A 26761-nucleotide genomic window follows, 5' to 3' on the forward strand; every position below is an offset into this window, starting at 1 on the left:
GTACTGCACCGTGGAGGGACTGGGAAGTGATGCTTTCATTGTTCACCTGCTTCAGGAAAATAATCTTTGAAAATTAATTTACCTTTCACGACACCTCTGTGAGGCGGGGTTATCATTATCCCATTTTACCAATGAGGAAGCCTAGGCTGAGGACATTGAACTTGTCCAAGGTCTCCCAGCTCGACAGTGTTGGGACCAAGATTCGAACTCCAATCTTCCCGGTTTCGGAGCATGGCAGCCTGGACTCGAGCCTGAGGCTACCTCAGCTCAGATCCCTGCTCGGCCACTTACTAGTTGTGTCTCCAGCCTCAACTTCCTCGTCTGTAAAGTGGGGATGATGATGATGATACTCGCCACCTTGGAATGGGGCCTGACATACAGCAGGTGCACAAGAAGAGTTAATTGCTGTCTAGGGATCAGCAACTAATAGGTTATGACTAGTTTTGTTCACTTCATTCCCTCATTTGTTTAGCCTGTTAGAGAACAGAGCATGGCGGTATGTAGCTAAGGAGAAAAATGTGTGGTACAGAGAAGTCAAGCCATAGGAATTCAGAGAAAAGGCATCTGAAATGCTTATTTGTGATGCTTGTAAATTTTCAGGTACTCCTTGTGCAGAAGCCATGCTGAGTTCTCTGAGTCAGTCCAATGTCAGCACATGTCAAAGCTAGCCTTTCAGCAGCTGACTGCTGGGAGCATGTCCCTGATGAAGCCAAGGGCCACACGCAGTCTTCTGGGTGGAGCAGCTAGCTATGCCACAGACAGCTAAGCCTCTGGGCTCTGCCGGTAAACACACAGCACCCTTGGGGCCCTGCACCACATCTCCATGTCCCGAGGAACAATTCAAGGTGTAAGACCCCACGATGGTGGGCGGGACAGGGAAAGGAGAGAGCATCACCGGCCAGTCCAGGTCCTGGGTCACCGCTGCAGCCCAGTTCATCATGGTCCAAATGCCTTCTCCCAGCCCTTCCACTTCAGTCATTTCTCAATGAATCTATTCAGACCTAAAGGTCTTTATGAATGCTTCTTGACATTCTAGGGACTCCAAAGCGAGGGGGGGGGGGGGGTAGGAAAGAAAGGAAAGGAAAGGAAAGAAACAAAGAAAATCAGGAATTCCCAGAAATCTGCCATCACACTTTCCACACCAGTACTCGGATGAACCGTGTGCTTCCAGGGACCCAAGAACTAAACTGAAATTTGCAAAGACAGAGGGAAAAGAAATGCCGACCATCGCCCGGTGAGTCCACACACCCACAACACACACTCAACAGCAACAAAACGCCCTCAGCCCAAGTGCCTCGTTTTTGCTCAATGGATGTCAAATGATCCCAAGAATGTCCAGGCCCCGGTCCTACCTCTCCAGCTGTGGTCCCCAGGGTCGCCTCTCTCCCTTTCGCACCACCTGCTACGGCGGTTCCATCCTCTCTCTGGGGACAGCGAGCACCGCCGGTCAGGGAGGGTCCCGCGGAAGGAAGGGGAGCGCAGGCGCTGAGATCACCGACGTGGGGAGGGGATGGTCTCCGAACCCAGCACTTGCTTCGAGGGAAAAGGATGTTTTGTAATTCTTGGCTTGAATTTCCAGAGGCAGAACAGGAAATGTCCGCTGGGGCTGAGAGCTCAGGGGGAAAACGCCCTGCAGTCTCCCTTCAGAGGGGACCTTCCCGCGCGCTCCCAGCCCCGGCCCGTCTGGAATTTAAAGCTCCGTCTGAATCCTCCTGCTTTTCCCAGCTTACTCTTTCCTCCAGCAGTTTTTTTGTTGTTGTTCTTAATGGAACGTCAGCTTCGTTCCTGACATGCTGGAAAAATTTTCCTCTGCCTAAACTTGGCGCAGGAACACTCTCCTTGTGAGAGAATTTCTCCTGCTACACGGCTCAGTTTTAAAAGAGCGAGCTATTTGTTTTGCCAACTTTTGTACTAGCGACATTTTTGATGGATTATTTTCCCCCTGAACCTCTGGATTCCAAGAAATATACACATCCACATCCCTCTTGGTTGTTTTTTTTCCCCCTTCTAATTGAAAAATAGCAGCAATAATAACTGGTAAAAGATTGCAGTGAAAATGTTCTTAAACTGTGGGTTCATAGGGTCCGGTCCAGGTCAGCCTTCTCCATGCTCACATCTCTGCCCACAGTGCTGTGTGATTGTGTGTGTGAGGGGGGGTATGTGGTAAGGAAGGGTAATGATGGTCTTCAAGGCCCTCTCTTGGTTCTAGGTCTTTCTATGATGGTAACACAGGAATTGGCAACCTTTCCAGATTGGGACCCAGTTTCAAGGTACAAACTCTGCCTCTTCAGCCCCCGGGGGTGGGGCTGGAAGACTCCTGGTTGTGATTCTTGGAGGCTCTGGGGTGGGAGTGCCTGGGGGGGGAGAGGCCATCCTAAGATTCAGTTGTTGATAATGACCTGGAGGGTGGTATGTCTGTGACTTGTCAAATGCCACCACAAATTGGGAACCTTTAGGGTACCTGTTGACTCCTGCAATAAAACTCAGTAGTTCTCACATTGCTAATTGGGAATTCGTTCACAGACAGGAAATGAGTACAACGTCTCCTCTGTTCGATTTATTTTTGAAAAGTGGGTAATAAATTAACAGGGTAAGCAAAATCATAAGAAAAAATATTTTTGCTAATTCCTCAGGTTAGAATGTTACAAATGTTTTAGAAGTATTCCTCATTTATAAAAATTATACTGCGTGCACAATGGGCTGAGGCTAGCAATTTTTAGATTGTTAAGTTGGTGTACTGATTACATATTCCTTTCATCTAGTCAGGGAAGCAAAACTGACCTGGGGGTATTTTTCTGTTCTAATTTGCATTTTGTACCTGAACTTGAAAGTAATTGAAATGCATTTATATTCTGAAATTTAGAGATTCTGTCATTTCAAATCCATTTTGCTGTGGAAATAATCCTAATCAACAAAATTTGACCCATCATTAAAAGTATTTCTTTAGATACCTATTTTGTTTTTTAACATATTTAAGCGTAATAGTAAAATAAACAGAGAACTTCCTCACTTGGTTTTTGTCCCCACATGATCCCAAGAATCACACTCTGAAAAGGGCGGGGAGACTGAGTCTATTTGATATCTAAACAATAGACAATGCACGTTGTTAAAAGATGGATCATGCCCCCAACTGAGGGCGAAAGTCTAATTCCACAGACTTGAATAGTGTGTGGCATAGTGGGCACAGCTCACCACAGGGACGCAGGCATGCTGTCAGGCAGACTTGGTGGTGGCACTTCTGGTTCTCATGCTGAGAGCAAGATTCCCTAGATGTCACCTCTTTTCAGTTGTTAAACTATCTGCTTCAATATCATGAGTGTAGACACAGGCATAATGCTCTCACATTGGGCAGCGAAAGACAGAGCTGAAGGTGAGACAAAAACCCAGTCTTTTCAAGATCACAGCTAGACAGTGTTTCACAGAAGGCCAAGGCTTGCACTGGTTGTGGGTGAGGGGCCATACTGCGCTTAACTAGCTGTATAGCACTGAGTACCTACTGTGTGTGCCAGGTCTGTTTGAGGCCTCCTCAGATGAAAACAACTTTAACACGACAACCCTGTAAGGTATTGTTGCTCTCATTTTGCAGAAAGGGAGCTGGGGTTCTGAGAAGTACATTTTGTAATATTACCTATCAGTGTTAAGATTGTTCATGATTTGAATTTTTTTCAAGATTTATTTTTTCACACTGTCTGTCTAGTCCCCTGACCCCTTACCATGTTCCGTGTTATAATGGCAAGTATCATCCATTCATGCATTCCAGCCAACAAACATTTAATGAACATCTATGTCCATAGTACTAGGCCAAGAGATGAGTGCCTCAAACTCTGCCCTGGGGGTGTTTTTAATCTAGCAGGGGGAGGAGATAAACCTACCTGTGTCATTTGATGCAGCAATTCCACTCCTAGGTATATACCCACGAGTACAGAAGACATATGTCCACACAAAAACCTGTACACGAATGTTCACAGTAGCATGATGTGTAATAGCTGCTGATGGAAACAACCCAAATGTCCATTAACTAATGAGTGGATAAGCAAAATGTGATATGGCCAAACACTAGAATATTACCCAGCCGTAAAAGGAAATGAAGTACTGACGCATGCCACAATGTGGATGAACCTTGAATACATGATGCTAAATGAAAGCAGCCAGTCACCAAACACCACATCTTATACGATTTCATTACGTGTATGAAATATCCAGAATGGGCAAATCCACAGAGACAGAAAATAGATTAGTGGTTGCCAGGGGCTGGAGTGGTGGTGGAACAGGGGCTTGGGGCTTGATAGCTAAAGGGTACAGGTTTCTTTTGGGGATAATGAAAATGCTCTAAAATTGATTGTGGCGATGGTCGCACAACTTTGTGACTATAAGGAAAACAACTGAACTGTACACTTTAAAAGGGTGAATTTTAAGTCCGTGAATTACATCTCAGTAATGCTACTGGAAAAACAATACATTTATCTGAAAAAAGAACTCCATCTGCTTCTTTTGTGACCCACCTCAACTTCTAAAGTGCCATAGTCCATGAACTGTTTCTTGTTTCCTTCGCTAATTCATTTTGAGGTTTTATTTTGAGAAATTAAAGATGTTATCTGAGAAGAGAAAAGATGATGTGGAAGACTCAAGGAAAGACTCATTTCTTCTAGGAACAAATTATTCTGCATATCATGATTCTTGACAATCTTCCTTCTTTTGAGAAACAAATATCCCCAAGCTCTCTCCATCCTGCCCTCCACCAAAATTCATATTCAAGGAAGGATTTCAAAAGTCTGATTACACTGAGATTTAGGAGCCTGACAGCGACTACTCTATGTGCATTTAATTGGTGAGCAAATTTTTGGTTGTCTCAAGTTAATGAAATAAATTGACTCTAATTTTTCATCTCTCAAAAATGATCAAACTCCTTCGATGTCCCAGGAACCCTGCAAGGTGCGGGAGCTAAGAGTCTGTCAGAGGAAGCAGCAAACGGACAAAGGTGGCAGGCTGTTCCAGGTGCCATAATAGAAAACACAGGTGTGATAAGGGCCCAGCGAGGGCAAGGAGCGTAGGTGTGGGGAACGGCTGGAGGGGCAGGTGCGGTCACAGGAGCTCTCTGGAGCGGCTTCTGTAATTGATGGGAAACCACTGAAAAGTCTGAAGCGAGGGAGTGTCACGTTTTAGAAGAGCTGTTCGGAGAGCTACTGGGAATGCTGAAACTGGCAGCTTCACTCTAGAATGTCTGGCAATTGGGTGAAAGAGGTTTCATTATTATTATTGTTGTTGTTGTAAATTTTGAAGGATGGATTATGTGGGGGTAATTTAGCAGCAGCTCTCTGGTCCCTGAAATCCGATTTGCACAGTTACAGGAGGGAAAGACTCTTCAGTGGCCCTCCTTTAGAGGCCATTACCAGAACAATCTTTCCTCAATGTGAGTCAGATGTCATTCTCGTGTATGTCCAGTAGATGGAGGCATTGCTGTTCCAGAAGGAAAACTCTCCAGTCTTGGTCTTCCGTGTTGCTCAAGCCCGCTGAGACCCAGAAGCGGCTGCTGTTTACTCCTTTCCATTGGGCAGAAGACAAGACGAGTGGCCCAGAATTGTCACAGTGGAGAAAAAGCATGGGGTTTGGAACTGGACCAAGCCGTGTCCTAATCCAGACTCCTTGCCTTAGCAGTGTGACCTTGAGCACATCACTTCACCTCTCTGAACCTCAGTGGCCTCATCCAAAAAGTGAGGATTTCACAAGTCCACAATCTCTTACCCACATTTCCAAACTCCCACACTCTGAAAACCGGAAGCATTTCGTAACTCACTTGGCCAGCAAGACCTGGCCTAAACTGACCTGAAGTTACGTCTTTTCTACTTAGTGGGACTATCCTTACATTTCACTGTAAAAAGGGTTTATGTGTTTGATTACAAGGTGCTCTCCCGGCCAACTGGGGTTTGATATAACAAAAGGCACATGCGCAGTATCACCTTTCTAAAATCTGAAAAAAATGGAATCCTGAAGCACATCTGGCTTTTGGGTAGGAGATCGTGGACCTGCAGTACTGAGTACAGATGCTTTGAGGGGAAAAGGAGGTGACTGGTCCAAAGGAGCTGGCACAAGGGCTGGAAGAGTCCTCTGGGGCTTCTCTCTCACCCGAGCCCATCAGAGTCGGGTCTGGCAACTAAGAGAAACCCAAGGGGAAAAGGCAAAGACTCCCTGTGCATGGGTTCATGTTGTGCATTCATATGACAAGGCTTTATTAAGCACCTACTACGTGCCAGATACTTTGTGAGTAATAGGTTTATTGTCTTCTGCTAAGCCTGTGCCATCCTTAGGGGTAAACTCAGAGATTGTCTTGGGCTCCACGAATTACTCAGGCTGGTGGGAGGCCGGAGAGTCGCTGGATAAGGCAGACGCAGAAGGCAGTGGCTGCACAGATGCTGCTAAAAGAAAAGAGGAAGAGCCTGTCGCTACACTTGGCCCACCTGTGGCTGCCTTTCTGCCCGTCCCTAAACTTTTCAGACCATCTTTGATTTTCTCTCTGAAGATTTCACCTGGTTAGGCTTCTTCCCTGAAGGAGGGGTGGCTGATGGAGGCAGATAGAAGGTGTGACTGGAATGCAGCTCCCGCCTGGGCTTTCTTGACTCGAGTGACTAGCGCAAAGGCTGGGGAATCTCTCTGCTGCCGGTTTAGATTCCGCACCAGTGTAATGGAGATAACCTTTCCTGCCCACTTCACCATCCTGTCTCTCACTTCTCCCTCCCTCAGCGACATCAAACACTGGCAATTCTTCAAATGTGCCAGATTCTGCCTTCCTTCCTTGCCTTTGCACAGGCTGCTCCCTTTTCCGGAATCTGCCTTCAGCAGCCCCTCCCTGCTCTCCCGTTTAATTCCTGTTAGTCCCTCACCACAGTCCGGGGCTAAGTTACTCCACATGACTTGTCTACTCTTCCTTTCCTGTCAGTGCTGGCCATCCCATGTGACCCTGTGCACACTGCCATCACAGCACTGAACATCCTGCACTGGAGTCGTCAATGTCAGTGTCTCCCCCCCATCTCACCCACCACACACACATGCACACACACACACACACACACACACACACACTAGCAGCACCTTGAGGGCACACCCTATTCTTCCTTGGATCTTTTGTACCACAGGGCTCGCCACTCATATAGATGTTGGTTGAATGAATGGTGGTGGAGATGGATGTTACTGTATTTATGAAGGAACTTTGAGCTCTTTGGAGGTAGGAGAAGACTCTACAGAGCAGAATGTGACATAAATCTGCAGTCACTGCAAGAAGAAATCTGAGACCTATTTTGATGTCAGGTCCTCGCCCTGCACGATCCATTGCTTCATCCCTGGGACAGAAACTCTACTTGTGGGAAGCACGCTGGGCTGGAAGTCCCGAAGCCTGGGCTTGGGACCCTTGTCTCTCACCAGCCAGCTATGTGATCATATCATGGACATCACAAGCCAGCTTAGCTTCCAGTTTCCTTATCAGGGCAACAAAAAGTCAGAGCAGCCGCTCCCTACAGTTCCTTCTTGTTCTCATATTCTATGACTTTATTTTGGATCCATAGTACTGTGGGTTCACAGAATGCATGGTGACATCTAACCAAATTTGCAAGTCCTAAAAACAGGACATGTGTGAATGTGCACCCAAGTGCACCCAAGCAATGTGGGTGGTGGGCAGTTGGAAAGTTGCCACACAAACACTTCCACCTTTACAGACTGACTCCTCTTCCATCTTCAGGAAGTCTTTTTCTAAAATTCAAATAATTCTGGGTGCCACTTTGTTACCTTAAAATCACAGAGTTTCGAGGTAGAAAGGGGGTTAGCGGGTAACAGCTCAGTTAGCCTGTCAACACCTTGCAGGGATAGTTGGGGACAAGTGGGATGGGACAGGCTCTGACAGGCCCCTGGGTAGTAAGCCCCAGGGAGCCCTGCGAGCTGTCGATAGGAACATAAGGAAAGACCACAGGAAAACTTCTCCTACCTTGTTAGTTTCTCCCCCAGCCATTTTCAGTAACGCAGGCACTTCTACAAAAGTGGGACTTCTGTTCCAAATGCAAGGCTTCCTCCACTCCCCCATTCCACTCTCTAGGCTTCCCTCCACCACACACCACTTGCTCCAACCAAGGATCTGGAATCTTTCTCTCCTTCCCCCACCTCCAGCGCTTAATCCATCAGGAAACCCTGTCATTTCTTCTCTCAAACATATCCCCCATCTGACCACTTCTCACCACCCGCTGCTAAAACCCAAGTCTGTGTCACTGTCATCTTGCTAGAACTCATGCTACAGCCTCCCGGTGGGGCCCCTGCCTCTCCCCTTGTTCCCCTAGGTGTCATCTCTATACAGCAGCCAGAACCATCTACTCCAGCTTAAAACCCTCCAGTGGCTTCCCGTTGCTGATACAGGAAGATCCAAACTCCTAACCCTGTCACCAGGCCCCCGCCCACCTCTCCAACCTCATCCGCCAAGCTGCGGCCACACTGGCCTTCCTGCCCCTCTGACGTGCCACACATTTTGCTGTTTCAGGGCCTTTGAAAGTGTTACTGCCTCTTCTCCAAATCTTGAGCCACAGGCCCACCCCTAACATTAGTGGGCCCGGGATAAGGGTATAAATGGAGGCCCACATGCCAGTAAACACTGTCACACAAGCTATCTTCTATCGCCTTACCATGGCAAATGCCTTCATCATGACAAAATTGAAAAACATATGTAAACATATGATTGTTATCACTGTAAGTTAGCAAAATACAAAAGACAATTGAATTTAATTATTATTGTGCTTATTTGGTGCTCTGTTAGTTGGTTGGTGATTTTTTTTTTTCCCTTTTTCTCCCAAAGACCCCCAGTACATAGCTGTATATTTTAGTTGTGGGTCCTTCTAGTTGTGGCATGCGGGACGCCGCCTCAGCATGGCTTGCTGAGCGGTGCCATGTCCGTGCCCAGGATACAAACCGGCGAAACCCCAGGCTGCCGAAGCAGAGTGCGCGAACTTAACCACTGGGCCACGGGGCCGGCCCATGGTTGGTGATGTTTAAATGAGTAATAAATAGAGACACATTATTCATAACTTATATGTTTATTTCACAAAAATTAATTTTTTGCTGTCATTTAAATGAAATCGCTAATGTAATGATTTCCAAATAATTTGTATTCTACTGAGATAAGTGATATAAAAGATTTAAAAAATATTATTGTCCTCGAAATGTACAAAATTTGTATATATTATCATTAAAAAGTAATTGAAAGTAAAAATTAAAATGGTTTTCATGTAGGCTTTCAAAAAAGTCATTTTTCTCAAACCTTCAAAATTATTTAAAATTAAATGCATATTATAGTTAGCAGATATGAAAAAATTTTTTTTCTGAGGACAGTTAGCCCTGAGCTAACATCTGCTGCCGATCCTCCTCTTTTTTCTGAGGAAGACTGGCCCTAAGCTAACATCCATGCCCATCTTCCTCTACTTTTTATATGTGGGATGCCTACCACAGCATGGCTTGCCCCGAGGTGCCATGTCCACACCTAGGATCTAAACCGGTGAACCCCGGGCCGATAAAGCGGAATGTGTGCACTTAACCACTGTGCCACTGGGCCGGCCACTGAAAATTTTAACTTAGAATTATTTAAATAAAGCTGAAGAGCTTTTTAGGAAAATGTATCTAAATTACATTAAGTATTCTTATCAAAAAACCAATTCTCTATATTAGTGTTAAATGTTCATGTGGTTGTCAAGGTAAAGAATTGGTGTACTTCGAGCATCTTACATCTAGACCAGCATACATAGAACTTTAAAAGAAATATGAATTATTTCACATCACAAAGAGTTCCTCACACACCACGTGCAAATGTTGCAAATACCACTCTAATCCATGAGCATCTCCAGAACACAAAGAAAAACAAAACAAAAAAAATAGACGCTAGGAGCTCTGGGAAACAATTTTTCATGCAATAAACTATTGCACTGATGCTCTCTGAGAAGAAGGGTTTAATCTGTCCTTTCGCTTTCCTGAGCACTCCAGCATCCTAGTCCTCTCCATGCTCTTTGCACTCAGACGCAGAGGTGCAGAGGCATTTCCCTGGAGCCCAAGCAGTGTTAAGTAATGACGATGCCCAGGGTCCTCTCACACCGGGCCCGGGGCAGGGGCCCCTGTTGCCTTGGTCCAAGGGTAGTTCCAGCCATAGAGTCACTACCTTCAATGTCTCTCAGACCTTCCCTGACCACCCTGCCTAACTGAAGTGGTGCCCATCTCCCCACCCCAGTCATTCCCTATCCCATTAACCTAGATGCTTTTTTTTTCATAGCAATTAACACTACTTGAAATTACATTCTATCTTATTTGTTGATGAATTATCTTTCTCCCCCCACCATGGACTTTGTCATGTCTACTTATATACTCAGCCCTTACAAGATGGCATAGCACATGATAGGCCCTCAATAACTATTTGTTAATAATGGAGCACCTCCGACATTGTAATTCTAGAGGTACTACAGGAACCTGCATTTATTTATGCGATGTGTTAATGCTCACACTGTGCCTGCTCATACACGTCCACGACCTGTGAAGTCCAAAAGGCAGCACTGGTACAGCTGCGACTTGAAGCCAGTCTCTTACCCATAAAATTAGGGAGCCTTTCCTCTCCTGCTGGAGCGAAGAAGGGCCTTGAGGGTTTATCACACTGCCTTGGAACGTACACCCATGGTGAGCAGTGCCACACATTTCTTCCCCTAGAGGGCAGTGGCTGCACACGCGTGGACAGCTGACTGATTTGGTCCATTAGAAGGTAGTGATGGGTGCCCGCATCTTCACCTACATATTAGAAGACGGTGGAGACACTCTGATCACACCAAGACTGTAGTAACAGTCTTCAACCTTATTCGCTCTGTGTATTTCCAGAAAGGCTGGGACTTCTTAGATGGATCCCCTGCCTGTATTGCATCTTTTTACAAGTAGGAAGTTAGAATTTAAAGCCAACACATCTCTGTTCCTTTCTGCTTTCAGAAAACTTATTACCCGTGTCTCTAGTCTCTGCATTACTGACATTTTGGGCTGGAAATATTTTTGTTGTGGAGGGGCTGTCCTGTGCATTGTGGGGTGTTTAACAGCATCCCTGGCCTCTACACACTAGCTGCGAGTAATACTCACCCCCCCCAACCCATACATACACAGTCGTGACAACCAAAAATGTCCACAGACGTCACCAAATGTCCCCAGGAAAGGAGGCGTGAAAGCACCCTATCGCCCTGGTTTGAGAATCTCCGCCTCATTGTTGTAAAAATCAAAACCCAAACTGCCCATGGAAAAGATGTCACGGAGTCTGCTAGTGAATTGTGCTTCAGAAGACAGCAGAGGAGGAATTCACAAACGTTCTCAACACAGGATCTTGTGATTTCCGTATAAACTTTTCTTCCAGTGACATTTAATATTTTATCATCTCCAAATGGCAATCATTTGCAAATTAAGTGGTGTTTATCCTCCTGGCTATGAACTCTGAAAGGAGCATAGGGGATTTTTTTTTGTCTGCACAGTTCTTCATCCTTGCGAGTCATCTATCTCCCTTTTATTGCTCTTGTTCCTCCCTTGGCCTCCCCCTCCACCAGACAGGCTTAATAACTGGCAATCATCACATTGCAGGGCAAAGCGGTCGGCAAGCGGTCGGCAGCCGCCCCCGCGATGGGGGAATCAGACATTCACAGAGCCTGAGCGCTCTGGAGCCACTGCTGCTTTTGTTTTCTCGGGCAGACTGCAGTTTTGTCTCTTGGCTCTCCCTGAATGAAGAGAATCTTAAAACATCATGTGGCTGCAAATGGCTTCATACAAGCTGGAAGGGGCAGTAAACAGGAAGTCAACAGCAAAGGAGAAATAAAAGTGATCCGTCAATTAGGCTGTTAGAACGACTTAAATCCCCCCCTAGGCATCTGTGGGGAAAGCTGGACTGCATTAATCGGGCCTAGGCATACAGGCCCCAGAACGGAGCTGTAGGGAGGCCTGCCCAGAGCCAGGCAGGGGTGTGAGTGCCAAACCACTCTGAGAGCCAAAGATCTGCCAGGAGAGGCAGAACAATGTGGCCCACATGCATGCATGGAAGTCATCACAGCCAAGTTGCAGAACTTACATGACAATTTTTTATCCTTCCCTGGACTCAGATGAAAGGCTGCACTGTGAGAGGAGAGAACAATTGCCCTGGCGTTCCAGGCCCACGTCTGGCTGCTCTTGTTGTACTGTAGGCTTTCACAGTCAGAAAGAGACAACCCACAATGTTCTTGAGATACCCCCGGCACCGAGATTCCAACTGTGCCTTGGAATTCACTTCTTGGGACTCTGGCTGCCTTCTCAGCCCCAACCTGGCGCCTGTGGCTTCCGTGCGTGGTATCCTGACACAGTGGTGCCCCTCCAGAACAGGAATCACTGCTATACTGGTTCAGACCCAGGTGCACCCTCCCCAAGAGTCTTTCCTGAAAACAGCCTCACACAGGATCTTGCGGATCACAGTGACTTCTTTGATGTCAGTCTTAAAGGGAAGGGATGCCTCCCAAGACTGAGAGAGGAAAAGAGAGAAGAAAGATACCAGCCTTCCCGTGTCTCGTTTCACAGGGAAGTTCAGATTGTGTAGACAGGGAGTTTTTTGGAAAAAAAGATGTAGGAGGTAGCAAACTAGCTTGAAATCAGAAAGTTAAGAAACATATGTTTAGGCCAGTTTTGAAGACTACCTGGGGGAGGCAGAGTGTGCTCTGGTTAAGGAGTAGCTCCCGCTCCAGGCCCCGTTCTTCTGACCCACTTATTCCGCAAATCCAGACACGGAAGGGGCCAGGGTTATGTCTCCTTACCAGAGGTTTCATGGTGGCTGGTGGGGACACTTTCAGGGAGGCCCCTGAGAAGACGGATGTTATGCGTGACGTAGAACAGGGTGATGGTGGAGCTGTAACCTCAATGCTTCCGAACCGGAGTCTTCAGCAGGTTGTTTCCTCACGGTTTCTTGGGGGAGGTTGAATTCTAGTGCAACTCACAAGACAAACAAACGCAAAAGCCCAAGTTTGTCATACAAGGCTGCACGACCATTCTGGTCCTCAGTGAGGTCAAACCTGAACATTTCTGCAGAGCCACGGCACTTTGTTAAATAACACCTTGCACGGTTATTCAATCTGTCTTGTATCACCCTTTAGGTTATAAACTCCTCCAGAGTGGGAAGCACCACCTACCCTTCTTAGGATCTCAGCGCACACACACAGGCATGCACACACACGCATACACATGACTTCTAGCGCAGTGCTATACACATAGTTAGTTGCTCATTATGCCATGACCAAAGTACAATTGTGTGGAATAGAATAGAATTGCAATAGGAGTTTGTGTAAGGGAGCAATCTCGGTGGGCTGGAGTGGTTGGAGGAGGGAGACGTCAATGGAGATGAGAGAGGCAACCGACAGTAACATACTGTGGTTCTTTTTTTTCCTTTTGAAAGTAGTGATTAAAGATAACGTGTAAAAAATTATGAAAGTATACGTATTCATTATAGAACATTTGTAAACTAAAGAAAAATATAAAGAAGAAAATTCAAATCAGGTAATTTGACTCCCAGACATTCATAAACACAGAATATGTAATTAGAAACTGTAACAAGTGCTGTGAAGAAACAGATAAAAGAGAATCAATAACCTAGAATCAGGAGGACCTGATCTAGAATAGAGGAGGCCTCTCCGAGGGTGTGACATCCAGCTGAGACCTGAAGGATAGGCAGGGACGAGACAGGTGAAGAGGAGAAAGGGCATATATAGTTTTTAAAAAGGTAAATCATGGCTCTCATATAAATATAAAATGAGCACGTGTCAAAGATTTTATTTAACTCATTAGTTAATGAGGGAACCAGTAAAATGATACAACTGGTTCCAAGGAGAATTCCAAGTACCATACTCCTCAATCAGGAATGCTGAAATGAAGATGTAAATAGATGCCAAACTGGCTGGAGAAAAATCAGCCGGCCCTCCCCTGGACAGAATTCACTGGCATACAGAAAATAGTAATTTGCATTCTTCTCAGTTACCTACAACTTATGCAGTTGTAAACTAGCTCAGAGAAAATGAAAGACGGAGATAATCAGGATGGGTAACCTAGTCAGGACACCCACAAATTTTCCCCCCCATTTCAAAGTCCTTCCCAGTTTTTCCTGACATGTGCAAATGCCCTGGGGAAGGAATGAGCATAGTAGAACTGCAAGAAGAGGAATGTTGCTGGGATGTAATGAGCAGGGACGAGAGTGGGTTGAGAAAGGGGTCATGGTGTAAATTCCAGTGTGTAGCCTGTGTTTTTCATTTAATAAGATAAAATGAACATTTCCCCATATCATTGAATATCCTTTTGAAGCATGATTTTTAGTGGCTCCACCATGTTCCCCTGTAGTGGACTCACCATAATGTATTTATTAACCCCTCCTTGTCCATTTAACTTGTTCTCACTTAAAATTCTTATATATGAATCTCTGTCCTCACATATCTCTGATTCTTTCCTGAGGACAGATTTCTACAAGTAGAATCTCTAGATCAAAGATTATTTTACAGGTGTTGATTAACAGAGACTGCTTTCAAATGTAATGTTTTAGGAAAATACTGAGGCGTGGAGAGGTAGACGCTCCGAGATTAGCTAGAAGGCCAATGTAAGGAGGAGGTGTGAAGTGGGACAGGGAAGAGGCTGAACTGGGGCCAGAGCAGCGGGGTGGAGTGGAGGGTCGGAAGAGAGGGTTGAGAAGCAGCAGCAATTTGGGAGTGTGGATTGTAGAGTGGAGGGGGGAGGAGTAGATGACTCCAAGGCATTGGGCTTGCATGTGCTTAAGACACACTTTGGAAATGGGCATATTTGGAAGAGAGACTAATCTGAGGGAAGAAGACACATTTATTTTCGGACATGAAGGGTGTGGGATAACCACTGAACGTCCAGAACCATAGGGGCAGAGTCTGGGCTGGAGAGGCAAATGGGGAGTCACACAGAGATCTGAGGGTTAAAATCAGGACAAAGGGGAATGCCTCCGTGCGAGGAGCCCTGGCAGAATCCCCCCTCTCGGGGGCATGCTTGGCGGACCCAGCAAATAAGCAAGCAGGAGACAAAAAGGTAGGAAAGCGTGTCCGGCAGGCAGGTAATTAACAATGTCAAATACAGCCCTGAGGTCAGAAAGAATGAGGACTAAGGAAAAAAACTATTGTGTTTGGCCAGAAGAAAGTCATGGTGGCCTTGATGAGAGAAGTTTCAATAGAATTGTGGGGGTGGATGGTCAGCGGTTAAGAGAATAGGAGATGGAGGCACTGAGTTTCGGCCACAATGTGGAGGATTTGGGCAGCAAAAGGAAGAGGGAAGTCTGGAAATTAGCTAGAAAGAAGGAGAGTCCAGTATTATTTTGTGTATGTGTCTTGTTCAGATTCCAACCCAGCAGCTTCCCTCCGCCTTTCCACATCCCCTACCACAGTTTCCTCTGCTTATTTTTCAATCCTAAGTATTTTTTCAACCTCAGAGGATATTATGTGGCTTCATGTGACAAGCACTTAACACAGAGCCAGGCACACAGTAAGCGCTCAACGAGTGTTAGCTATTGTTACTATTTTTATTAATTAAGAGTCTTTAGGAACAAAATATGCAAACTGAAGGAAGAAACATATTCCAGGGAGGGGTCCGGCAGGAGGGGTGATGAGGGTCGGGTGGGGGTGCTGTCCTCAGGAGGCATTCACTAGAAACATATAGGTCGTTTCTTCTTTTCTTGGTCTTGATTCTAGACCTTTTGTTGACTGAATTCTAGATATACTGCTTCTATATCAGATGCCCTAAAGGAGCCTGCATTTTGTTACTTGGCATGTGGCTTTGAGACTCTTCTCAAGGATTTCTTTCTGTATTCTCATTCTTTGCTCTGGGGTCAGTCTGAGGTTTTGGTCTGGCCCTGCCCCTTGGAACTGTGGAAGAGAACAAAGGAGAACTCCCGGGGGATAAGATCTGGGAAGACAACGTGCAGAGGGGAAACAAGCAAAACACAAACATGTGAGCAACTTGCTGCAAACACAAGTGCGGGGTAGAGGAGCCTAAGAGCCCGGGACTCCCGGAGCACCTGGCAGGGAAACCCAGCCGGTCCTCACAGTGAGGCTCTGGGCAGGAGCCAAAGCCCAGACGGTTCTATTTGCAGGTCAAGGTGTAGGAACAGTGAGGGCCAAGGAGTAGAGCAGGCAGGTCCTACTTTTCTGTAGCAAGATGACCGAATTAATCCACACTGTGGCCAGGCTGTGCAGAGAAGGTGTAATTAATTTATTTTGTCTAAAACTTTGTTGGTCTTCCCCCTGAGCCCTCCTTACCCACTGGTTAGAAAGCAAAAAGGTAACTAATTGTCCAATCCGGTTTAAAGCTTCACTAATTCAAACAGTCCCTTTGAGTAGGGTTCAGGGTATGCCGGATAAAAATGCTCCTCCCCCTACTTCTCACCCTAATGTGGCGGCTGGCACACAGAGGAAGAGCTGTGTGGGGCTTCCAGAGGGAGGGCATCAGGGGCACCCTCAGCATCCTCGGAGGTCCAGCGAGCTTTCCTGTGTCTTCCCACTCGCTGCTTGTCCTGATGGCCTTCTCAGGTGAAACGGAGGCTGCTTAATACGCCAAATGGCCTCTCTTGGCTTGACTAGAACTCCACGCACTCCTAAGTAAGTTAACTTGGCTCTCCTGCTGCCGGGAGCCCCTGAGAGGACTGTCTGTGACGGCCATCAGGTCCCAGAGCTGGCATTCCACTCCACAGCCCTGGCTAGAGACACCCTTCCCGGTGATCATTCTTGTCCTCCCAGCAACGTCGCTGGTTGCCTTTCTTCTCAGTAGCAGTAAGCCCTGCTGTTACAAAAGCTGACTGTCTCATTGCCTGACTTTATAACTGGGCTAAATGTCAGCCTGGGAAAAAAATATCTACCATTAATGCTCCCCATATAATGAGACATGAGCCCTTGAATTTCTCTGCATTGACTGAGGCTTCAGACCAAAGTGTTTGAACCGACCAGTTGTCTTGGCATCCGGGGGACATGGCTTTTTTTGGCCAGGCCTGAAAACTTGAGAGGTCTTTTATTTGAAACCCTCTAAACTCTGTGCTCAATGAGTATGGAAAGTGTTGCATGTGGAAATTGCCTTGGAGACTGAGAAACGTTGCCAAAAGAGAAACTTTCCAGTTCTTAGCTTTCAAAGTGTGCACTGTGCCATATGTCATGAGGTAATCCAGATTCTCTGAATGGGGGCGCCACAGCCAATGAAAGCAAGGACTTGACAGTCAGCAAATACAGTTCTAGTCACTAATCAGAGGCAAAAGAATTGGGAGGAAAGAGCGAGAGAACAGGCGACTGAGAATGTAAGCAGCACAAAATGGAGGGAGGCTGCCCTGGGGCCCAGAACTTCATATCAAGTTGAGGAGGAGAAAATACTGGAAAGTGTTCCTGAAGCAGCAGTGTTAACGTTAACAGATATCATCTGGAAATCAACAAAACTCGGATTTCATTTTTACAGATTTGTACTGAAAACCTGTTCCTGCCAGGGAACCTCAATTCTCAGAAGTCTCCAGCAGGGCCCTAAGATATAAACAGTCATTAGCGAAATCCACAGTCGAGATGACGGTCGAAGGCCGTTGTCGTGTCCTCCTTATTTAAATCAAGAGTTGAGGTCAGACGTGACCAAGTGCATGGAGATGTAACGCATTTTAAGTAATTTCTAACGGACAGAGACCATCCTTAGAGACTCGCAACATTTCTTCAAGACTCTTCATTCCTCTCGAGTAACGAGTGTCCTCATTCCGCCCCGGTTTAATTGCTCGTTCTGCCCCCCACCAATTACAGTTCTTGGAGGATAATGATTTAATGGATTTGTTAGTCTTTTTCCTCAACTACGCTACCCTCTCGCCATATTTGCATTTTAACAGGGCTTTTTGTAGATAATGCCTCTAAAAGAACTGTCTGATTGTGAGAATTTTTAGCACCCACCTAGTGGCTGAGGCGGCTGGGGACAGGGGAATTGCGTTTGGGGGGTAGGTACATCTCTCAAACCACCTTCTGCAGAGCGCGCTGCCCGCACATGCGCATTCCTGGCTGAGGCCGGCTGTGACTTCCTTTGGCCGGCCTCCCATCTCCTTCCATATCCTGGCAGGGTGAGCAGGGGTGTCTGTGAAAGGCTTGCTTTCCCCTTCTGCGCAGAGCATGAACTATTCATCGTTATGGGCCGAGAACAGTTCTTGCAGGTTTCCCTCCGTAACCGGGCAAAAACCAGGCCCCATGCGTAATTCCCTGCCTGCGTGTGGCTACTTCCAAACGCCTTTCCCCAGCAGAAGACCTCAGCTTCTCACTGAATCTCAGGCCTGGCTTCGTTCTCTGGCCCTGCCGTGGACTGGGATTCAGCAGGATGGCAACTGCGTGGCTGCCCAGGTACACTTCGGTGCTTCCTGCTGCTCCACACTGGACTGTGGGTCATTCCTGTGCTGGAGAAAGTCACAGGCTTGTTAATTAGATGGGAAGCAAAGACAGACAGGATACAAATTTTCCTAGAAAGACGCTAGCATGGTGTGATGTCAACACTATTTCCAACTTTTAGCAGTGACTACCCTTTCCTGCTTCCTGAGGACGACACTTCAATATGACTCCAGCACAATTAAAATGAGCTGCTTTAGACAGAACCAAGGTTGAGGGGGCTGTAGGACTCGGAGCCACAATGCACTGATTTTTTCATGTGACTTCTCAAGGGGGTGCTCATGCAAAACTGCAATTGGGAATGCACAGAATTTCCTAGTTTTATTTTTATTTGTTGCAGCATAAATTTTGCATAATACTTTATTTTTAGCAAGAACATTCACATTCATAATCTCATTTGAGCCTTATCAGAATCATTTGAGGTAGGTAAGGTGGGGATTAATTTTGCCCTTTGATGAATGAGGTCTCTGAAGCTCAGAGAGCTCCCACAGTAGTAGTGAACAGGTAGCACTAATTCCATGTCTCCTAGCTGCTAGACCCTGTTTCTGTTGAGTCAAATCACCTTTTATTAAGACTCAGAGAGAGCCATGGGTTGGTCAAACCCCATCAAATCTTCTCAAACGGACATGTGCTTTTTTTCCATCCAGCATCCTTTTCTTGGGGAATCACTCAGTCCCCAATGCTGTAATAGTCATTTGGTTTGTCTGTGGGAGAACCCACTATGTCCCTAACTGAAGATATGGAGCTAAAGCCTGGCCAATCAGAGTATTCTATTATCCTGGCCATAATGATTGGCTCAGCTATGAGCACATGACCTAAGCTGGCCAATCACAGCCTTCTCTGGGCTTTTTGTTAAAGCTCTTAGAAAACATGCACCCTCTTTCTCTGGGTCCTTGCTGACATGAAGCAAGTGTCTGACTGTGAATGAAGGCAGGCAGGGACAACCAGAGCTGAGAGATGGAGACAGTCCTGATGTTGTTGTTTAAGCTATTGAGTTCAGCTGTGCCTGAAACTCTTCAGTGAGTCAATAAATCCCTTTTTTGCTTAAGCCAGTTGGAGTTGTACTTATGACACTTGCAAATGAAGGGAGTTATTGACTAATAAAAGTGCCAGCTCTGTCTTTCCGAGAATTAGGAAATTAACTCCTTAAAACTGTTTATTTGTAGTATGCTTTATTCCTTTCCACAAAAAAAAAAAAAATTTGAGTTTATAAACATAAATAGGAAAAATAGGCAAAAAGCTGAAAATCAAAGGGTAGTTTTCATACATAAAATATATATCATGTGTATACGTATAGTACAGTCTTTATGTTAAACTGACAAAATTATTATTATTATTATTTTTTAAAGATTAGCACCTGAACTAACATCTGTTGTCAGTCTTCCTCTTTTTTTGATTTCTTCTTCTCCCCAAAGCCCCCAGTACATAGTTGTATATTCTAGTTGTAGGTCCTTCTGGTTGTGCTACGTGGGACACTGCCTCAGCATGGCCTGACGAGTGGTGCCAGGTCCGCGCCCAGGATCCAAACTGGTGAACCCTGGGCCACCAAAGTGGAGCACGCAAACTTAACCACTCGGCCATGGGGCCAGCCATGACAAAATTATTTTTTAAATGTAATACCAAGTATTGTTGAGGGTGCTGGGAAATGGATGCTGTTGGAGAAATTATAAATTGGTGCAAACTTTCTGGAAAGAAATTTGACAATGTTATTTATGTCCAGTGCTTGTCCATAACCAACAATATTGCTTTTAGGAATGCATCCAAAGGAAATAATTAAATAAAAAAGGATGTATGCAAAAATTTAGCTATAAGAATGACTGTTATAATCACTAAAAATCAAAAAACAGCCTGACTATCCAATGATAACTTATGGGTCAAAAAAGGATATGTCCACCCATTGGAATATCATGTATTTATTAAAGTAATAATGTGAACTGTTATGTAATGACCTGGAATAATACTCCATATTGTGGAATGGCTTTGGAGTGCACATCTAAATTCTCTAGGCCATAGGTAAATTCAAATAAATTGCTCACTCTTGACTCCATGTTTTTCCAAAAAACAAAACAAAAAAGCCTATTTATTAGGTAGTTGTCATAATTAAAAATTGCACTTCTGCATTTGACAAGATCCAACAGCCATTTATGATAAAAACTCTGAACAAAATGGGCATAGAAGGAAACTACCTCAACATAATAAAGGCCATATACGACAAACCCATAGCCAACATCATACTCAATGGGCAAAAACTGAACCCCATCCCCCTGAAAACAGGAACGAGACAAGGATGCCCTCTATCACCACTCTTATTTAACATAGTACTGGAGGTCCTGGCCAGAGCAATCAGGCAAGAAAAAGGAATAAAAGGAATCCAAATAGGGAGGGAAGAAGTGAAACTCTCGCTGTTTGCAGACGACATGATCTTATATATAGAAAACCCCAAAGAATCCATTGGAAAACTGTTAGAAGTAATCAACAACTACAGCAAAGTTGCAGGGTATAAAATCAATTTGCATAAATCAGTAGCATTTCTATACTCCAGTAATGAACCAACAGAAAAAGAACTCAAGAATACAATACCATTCACAATTGCAACAAAAAGAATAAAATACCTTGGGGTAAATTTAACTAAGGAAGTGAAGGACCTATATAACGAAAATTACAAGGCCTTTCTGAGAGAATTGGTTGAAGACATAAGGAGATGGAAAGACATTCCATGTACATGGATTGGAAGAATAAACATAGTTAAAATGTCCATTCTACCTAAAGCAATCTACAGATTCAATGCCATCCCAATCAGAATCCCAATGACATTCTTTACAGAATTAGAACAAAGAATCCTAAAATTCATATGGGGCAACAAAAGACCCCGAATTGCTAAAGCAATCCTGAGAAAAAAGAACAAAACGGGAGGCATCACAATCCCTGACTTCAAAACATACTACAAAGCTACAGTAATCAAAACAGCATGGTACTGGTACAAAAACAGGTGCACAGATCAATGGAACAGAATTGAAAGCCCAGAAATAAAACCACACATCTATGGACAGCTTATCTTTGACAAAGGAGCTGAGGGCATACAATGGAGAAAAGAAAGTCTTTTCAACAAATGGTGCTGGGAAAACTGGAAAGCCACATGGAAAAGAATGAAAATTGACCATTCTTTTTCACCATTCACCAAAATAAACTCAAAATGGATTAAAGACCTAAAGGTGAGACCTGAAACCGTAAGGCTTCTGGAAGAAAACGTAGGCAGTACACTCTTTGACATCAGTATTAAAAGGATCTTTTCAGACACCATGCCTTCTCAGAGAAGGGAAACAATAGAAAGAATAAACAAAGGGGACTTCATCAGATTAAAGAGCTTCTTCAAGGCAAATGAAAACAGGATTGAAACAAAAAAACAACCCACTAACTGGGAAAAAATATTTGCAAGTCATATATCTGACAAAGGCTTAATATCCTTAATATATAAAGAACTCTTGCAACTCAACCACAAAACATCAAACAACCCAATCAAAAAATGGGCTGGAGACATGAACAGACATTTCTCCAAAGAAGATATACGGATGGCCAATAGGCACATGAAAAGATGCTCATCATCGCTGATCATCAGGGAAATGCAAATCAAAACTACACTAAGATATCACCTTATACCCGTTAGAATGACAAAAATATCTAAAACTAATAGCAACAAATGTTGGAGAGGTTGTGGAGAAAAAGGAACCCTCATACACTGCTGGTGGGAATGCAAACTGGTGCAGCCACTATGGAAAACAGTATGGAGATTCCTCAAAAAACTAAAAATAGAACTACCATACGATCCAGCCATCCCACTACTGGGTATTTATCCAAAGAGCTTGAAGTCAGCAATCCCAAAAGTCCTGTGCACCCCAATGTTTATTGCAGCACTGTTTACAATAGCCAAGACGTGGAAGCAACCTAAGTGCCCAGCAACAGACGAATGGATAAAGAAGATGTGGTACATATATACAACGGAATACTACTCAGCTGCAAAACAGAACAAAATCATTCCATTTGCAATAACATGGATGGACCTTGAGAGAATTATGTTAAGTGAAATAAGCCAGCGAGAGAAAGATAATCTGTGTATGACTCCACTCATATGAGGAATTTAAAACTATGGACCAAGAACAGTTTAGTGGATACCAGGGGAAAGGTGGGGTGGGGGGGTGGGCACAAAGGGTGAAGTGGTGCACCTACAACATGACTGACAAACATTAATGTACAATTGAAATTTCACAAGATTGTAACCTATCAATAACTCAATAAAAAAAAAAGAAAAAAAAATTGTGCTTCTAGTCTAACAGTTTAGATATTCTTGTTTGGGTCAAATTCAGCTCCCCATAGCTGTGTGGTTAATTAGCCCCTCTTGGACCATGCGGTATCTATACACTCTCCATTTTTCAAACACGTGATTAGTATTGGAAGATTATTTATTGGTAGTGAGTTGGGTCTTAAGCATTGTCTATTCTAGACCAATGGTCACCAAAATGTGTATATGCTCAAAACAAACCACTGGGCTATAAGAATAAAATTTTAGAACTTCTATTTATGGATAAACCTCTTTCACTTGTTATTTCTGATATGTTTTATAATGTATATAATACAGCTGGATAGTCTATAACAAATAAGTATACAAAGATTGCAAAAATGTTTTTGATGATAAAAGTGCATTCTGGTTATCTACTGCTGTGTAACAAACAAACCGAAAACTTAGTGCCTTAAAATACCGTTTTATTTTGTTCATGATCTGTGAATCAGAAATTTGTGAAGGACTCACCTGGGCAGTTTATATTTGCCCCAAGCAGCATCAGTTGGAGCAGCTCAACTAGATCTAGAAGATTCACTTCCAAGATGGCTTACTTGCATGATTGGCAAGTTGATGCTGGCTATCAGTTGGTAGTTCAGCCAGGGCTATTAGCTGTTGGAGGAGAAGGAAGTCTCAGTTCTTTTCCTTATGGCTTCTCCATTGGGCTGCTTGGGCTTCCTCATGGAATGGTGGCTGGGTTCCAAGAAGGAATGTTCCAAGAGACAGGAAGTAGAAGCTGCCCGTCTCTTAAGGCCTGGAGCAAGAAAATATCATAGAGTCACTTCCATCATATTCTATTGGTCAAGGCAGTCCGAGAATCCATCTAAGATTCAAGGGGTGGAGGCATAGACCCCACCTCTCAATGAGTAGTCTGTCCAAGAATTTGTGGCCATCTTTAACCCACCACATGGCATGTTATCATAAATGTCTGAAGACCACTAATTTACATAAACAAATTATGTGCCAGTAGCCCCATCCCCAGTCTGGGGCTCTGCTCTCTTATATAAGGAATTCCTGCCCATCAGAAGCTGGTCCGTTCCCATGGTGTACCTCCCCAAAGCTGTTTCATCAGAAATGAGGCTCAACTTTTTCTCTTAATGGCTTATTTACTTCAAAGACATAGACAGAAGACTATACATAGGATAATGTGGGGGGAAATAGAATCTAATTGTTCTTTTTTTTTTTTTTTAAGATTGGCACCTCAACTAACATCTGTTGCCAATCTTCTTTTTTTTTCCCCCCTTCTTCTTCTTTTCCTCAAAGCCCCGTACGTAGTTGTATACTCTAGTTGTACGCCCTTCTAGTTGTGGCATGTGGGACACTGCCTCAGCATGGCCTGATGAGTGGTACCATGTCCACGCCCAGGATCTGAACTAGTGAAACCCTGGGCTGCCGAAGTGTGCAAACTCAACTACTCAGCCATGGGGCCAGCCCCTAGAGTCTAATTCTTATTGGCGCCGCCGCTTTATCTTGCTTAATAAAACAGGGTTTGGCTAATAGTAGAAATAAAACATCTATCTGGTCAGGTCTTGATGACCCGTAAAAAAATTTCTCTTTTCCTATGGTATACTTTAAACCAAACTACATTGAATATTAACCTAAATATAGTGAGAATGATTTTCATGACTCAAAAGGATATGACTGTAACAGTGTTCTACCAGAAATTTCCCAGTGCACAGGCTGACACCTGCTTTCCTTTCTAATCGATCAAGTAAAATAATTACAAACAGAACTTACAAAAAGATTTCTCCTGTATAACATAATAAACTCTTGAGGAAAATAAAATGGGTTCCTAAATAGTATAAACTCACTTTTGTAAGAAAATGTGTGTGAGAGAGACAAGAGTAAAATTTTTCGTTATTTACGATCCTAAATTCTGCCATTAAGAAGAGAGGATCCTGAGAAGACCCTGTTGTTTTCCTGAGCATGGTGATGGCTGAGGGTGCAAACTAGAAAAAGTGAGATCATGAAAAATTGTTTTTCATGAGAAAAGGAAGAGATGTCTGAAGCAAAAGCAGAGAGGATGAGCTGTTTTAAGGGGTGGGTGGAGATAATTCTGCTGTAAGAAACCCTTGGTAAAATCTGCATTTTTTGGCAATTCTTTTAGTTGTTGGATTGTATCCTTTTAGGGATGATTTTGGGAGATGTTGACGAGCCAGGCTAAGAACAAGGGTAGCGTAAGGAAGTTCAAGTCACTTATGAGTAACATCTGAATAGGGAAAGTCCAAGATATATGTACACCACATTGTGACAGTGCGCATCCCCGGATGGTGGGTTACAAAGGATGTTTATTTCATTCCCTCTTCATTTTTGTGTTTTTTGATTTCTCTACTAGTTGTGTTATTGAAAGGAAATTATTCTGAAACATACATGGACTTTGCAATCAGATCTAGGTTAGAACCTTGCTTCACTACTTCTTATCTTTGTGACTTAGGGCAAGTTCCTCAAACTTTTAAAGCCTCACTTTCCTCATTTGTATAAAAAGGATAATAATTGTACCTTACTCATGGGTAGTTGTGAGAATTAAATGAAATAATCTGTGTAAAGGTCTTGGAACAGTGCCTTAGAACTGGGTAGGCACACAATAAATGGTAAAAATTATTAGTGTTGTTGTTGATAAGAAAAGCTTGCTCGTGGCTCTCAGATCCTGAAAATGGCCAGCTTTTTCTACTCACTGCCAAGAAGTTAAGGCAGCATCTGGTTATGTGTCTAAATCCTCTAAAGAACCAACAGAGCAAAATCAACTGAGTTTTATCACTACCATCACAAGCCGCACAACGTATCATCATCATAAAGAAAAACTTTTTGAGTTCCCATGGTGTGCAGGTCCCTTAAGCTCTTTAGAAGTTAGACGCAGGCAATGTGGCCTCCATCTCGGAGCCAGGTCAGTTCTGGCCACTAAAGCCCAAGTGCCCCGATTCCTAATTAAAAACACTTTAAGGGTAGGCTATACTTAGGACTGGGCCCACATGTTCTTAATTCCCAGTGAAGAATACACATTACATTTCAGGACTTCTGCACTAGCCAACGTGTTGTGATGTGGGGTTTGAGTTCTTGGCACTGTCACGTGACTAGCTTTTAATGTGGTTTCTGTTCCAGTCAGTTAAACTCTGGCATCTCAGAACTGACGCAGCCTGCCATACTGAAGATGAATTCTAAGCGCAGACTAAGGCTGAATCTGCATGCCTGAGGGTGGATGGCACCACCAACTGCCATGGGGTTAATTAGCTGGAGGCTGCTTCAGTGCGGCAAGGCTGCACTGCTCAGGGCTTCCCAGCTGCTGCTGTGTAGCTTGGCTCTCTAAGACAGTGCACCTCAAAACATTTTTGGTCTTTGACCTCTTCAGTGGGAGGAAAAAAACCTTCAAAACCTGCACATTGCTGCTTGAAGCTACAGGGCAAACTTACCGGGATTCAGGAAACAGCTCACTTCTCTGGGCAAGATCTTCCCTGAGGAGCCTGGTGTTTATTCATTAAATTAAGTAAATAAATAATTCAGGCCTGAAACAAAAGCATAGGCATTGTGGCAGATATTACCAGTGCTTACCAACATCTGGTTCTCCTGTCTTTCCAGGCACACAAAAGACTAGACTGCCCAGCTGTCCGTGGTTAAATGGAGTCGGGTGGCTGGTTTATGCCAATGGGGTGTGAGCTGAAGAGAGAGCTATCACTCCTCAGCTGAAGCACTGAAGAGCAGGTCAGAGGTCCAGTCTCTCTCTTCCCTGCCAAGGAGACCAAAAGAGTCATGCGTTCTAGGTGTTGCAGCTACAGATGGTGGAGCCTCCATCAGCCTGGATCCTTGAGCTACTGATGGAGCAGAATTTCCCCAACACACACCTCCCTACCCTTGACTTGCAATGGACATGTAGCATATGTGAAAAATAAATCTTTTTTGCTTTCAACTTTGAGATCTGAGGGTTTATTTGTTATCACAGCACAACCTAGCCTATTGTAACTAATTCAACTATCTCATACACATTAACAATATA

At 44.4% G+C, this 26761-nt stretch overlaps 1 protein-coding gene and 1 long non-coding RNA gene across 13 annotated transcripts in view; one reads left to right on the forward strand and one right to left on the reverse strand.

Annotated features, from left to right (window-relative positions):
- Positions 1-1845, reverse strand: part of TACC1 (transforming acidic coiled-coil containing protein 1) — a 120258-nt gene extending 118413 nt beyond the window's left edge. For 2 of the 12 annotated variants that reach the window (XM_070500134.1, XM_070500120.1), the window contains exon 1: positions 1353-1547. The gene's annotated coding sequence lies outside the window, so the exon portion shown is untranslated. Of the gene's footprint in view, positions 1-1352 lie in introns of all 12 variants that reach the window. The other 10 variants (XM_070500130.1, XM_070500126.1, XM_070500129.1 and 7 more) reach the window with 10 other exon arrangements.
- LOC139042310 (uncharacterized) lies at positions 1105-26476 on the forward strand. The gene is made up of 3 exons (XR_011498902.1): positions 1105-1234; positions 2210-2270; positions 26347-26476. It is a non-coding gene; the product is annotated as an uncharacterized lncRNA (long non-coding RNA).
- Positions 26477-26761: the final 285 nt, after the last annotated feature.

This window comes from Equus asinus, chromosome 27, assembly GCF_041296235.1.
Source record: "Equus asinus isolate D_3611 breed Donkey chromosome 27, EquAss-T2T_v2, whole genome shotgun sequence".
Taxonomy (NCBI): domain Eukaryota; kingdom Metazoa; phylum Chordata; class Mammalia; order Perissodactyla; family Equidae; genus Equus; species Equus asinus.